The sequence below is a fragment of the Brassica rapa genome, unplaced genomic scaffold (assembly GCF_000309985.2).
Source record: "Brassica rapa cultivar Chiifu-401-42 unplaced genomic scaffold, CAAS_Brap_v3.01 Scaffold0367, whole genome shotgun sequence".
NCBI lineage: Eukaryota > Viridiplantae > Streptophyta > Magnoliopsida > Brassicales > Brassicaceae > Brassica > Brassica rapa.
Genome location: NW_022610309.1, coordinates 2866 through 5000, shown reverse-complemented (window position 1 = coordinate 5000; position 2135 = coordinate 2866). Strand labels below are relative to the sequence as shown.

The 2135-nt window shown below is 50.5% G+C and overlaps 1 pseudogene; it reads right to left on the bottom strand.

Moving 5' to 3' along the window:
- Positions 1 to 391: 391 nt before the first annotated feature.
- Positions 392 to 515, bottom strand: LOC117130226 (annotated as a pseudogene).
- Between the last annotated feature and the right edge of the window lie 1620 nt (positions 516 to 2135).

The window sequence follows — 2135 nt, the reverse complement described above, 5'->3', positions numbered from 1 at the left end:
CAGGGCTCTCACCCTCTCTGGCGCCCCTTTCCAGGGAACTTGGGCCCGGTCCATCACTGAGGACGCTTCTCCAGACTACAATTCAAACGTCAAAGACGTCCATTTTCAAGCTGGGCTCTTCGCGGTTCGCTCTCCGTTTCTAAGGGAATACTTGTTAGTTTCTTTTCCTCTGCTTATTGTTATGCTTAAACTCAGCGGGTGATCCCGCCTGACCTGGGGTCGCGTTGAGGACTTTGGGTCATCAAGAGGTTTTGGACCGGAACGTCTGACTATATGACGAGAATTGAATTCACCACCGCATGTCAAGACGCTCCTGGCATCCTTAGCTCGGATTTTGGCCAACCACGTGCGGTAACACACGAGAGATCAGCTTCCATCCCATATCCTCGAGAGACTCGATGGTTGACAGGATTCAAAGACTCGATGGTTGACAGGATTCTGCAATTCATACCAAGTATGGCATTTTGCTACGTTCTTCATCGATTCGAGAGCCGAGATATCCATTGCCGAGAGTCGTTTTATACTTTACATTGCAGCACTGCTTCCAAACAAACAACATCTCCGGGTTGGCGAAAGCAGGCTGTTTAGTTGCATTTTCCATGACACTTTTCGTGTCGGGGTTTAGTGATATCCGGAAGCTATGCGTACAATCCAAATACTTCGAATTTGAATCTAATTTTTTGCATGCTTAATAAGAATGGTTAAAGCTATTTTCTGGTAAATTTTCATGATTTTCTTTTGCTTCTAACCATGTCTTTAGCATGCTACAAAGTCCGGAGTTTCGTGGTCTAAACGAATATCTACAGCAACTTTTGATCAACACTTGACATCCTAAACTCTTTGTTAACATATTTTTGATGTTTCCTTTCAGAAAACTTTCTTCAAAAATATTAATTTTTTAATTTTTGGCTTCTCGGGTGATTTTGGTTGTCCGTGGGTGATTTTGGCCCACGTGGGCTGTCTGTTCAGTACACACAGGACGTCCGTGTGTGTCCGTCAGCACATACAGGACGTCCGTGGCTGTCCGTGTGTGTCCATCAGCACACACAGAACGTTTGTGGCTGTCCATCAGTACACATATTAGCACGCTGGTCCTAGAAATCAGCACACTGGCCCTTCCCATGGACTGTTTGGGTGATTTTGGCTCACGTGGGCTGTCGGTTCAGTATATACAGGACGTCCGTGGGTGTCCACCAGCACACACATGACGTCCGTAGCTGTTTGTTGCTGTCCATCAGCACACACAGGACGACTGTGGCTCTCCGTGTGTGTCTCTGTGTGTCCGTCAGCACACACAGGTTGTCCGTGGCTGTCAATCAGTACACATATCAGCACGTTGGTCCTTGGACTCAGCACGCTGACCCTTCCCGTGGACTGTTCGGGTGATTTTGGCCCACGTGGGCTGTTTGTTCAGTACACACAGGACGTCCATGGGTGTCTGCCAGAACAGACAGGTCGTCCGTGGCTGTCCGTGGCTGTCCATGTTGTCCGTGTGTGTCCGTCAGCAAACACAGGACATCCGTGGCTGTCCATCAGTACACATATCAGCACGCTGGTCCTTGGACTCAGTACGCTGGCCCTTCCCGTGGACTGTTCAGGTGATTTTGGCCCATGTGCGCTGTCTGTTCAGTTCACACAGGATGTCTGTGTGTGTAGGTCAGCACACACAGGACGTCCGTGTGTGTCCGTCAGAACACACATGACGTCTGTGGCTGTCCATCAGTACACATATCAGCACGCTGGTCCTTCCCTTGGCTGATTTTGGAAAACCATAGACTGTCTGTGGGTGTCCGTGTGTGTCCGTCTGTGTCCGTCAGCACACATAGGACGTCTGTGGCTGTCCATCAGTACACATATCAGCACGTTGGTCCTTGGACTCAGCACGCTGGCCCTTCCCGTGGACTGTTTGGGTGATTTTGGCCCACGTGGACTGTCTGTTCTGAACACACTGGACGTCTGTGGGTGTCCGCCAGCACACACAGGACGTTCGTGGCTGTCCGTCAGCACACACAAGACGTACATGGCTGTCCGTGTGTGTCCGTGTGTGTCCGTGGGTGTCCGCCAACACACACAGGACGTCTGTGGGTGTCCATGGCTGTCCGTCAGCACACACAGGACGTCCGTGTGTGTCCGTC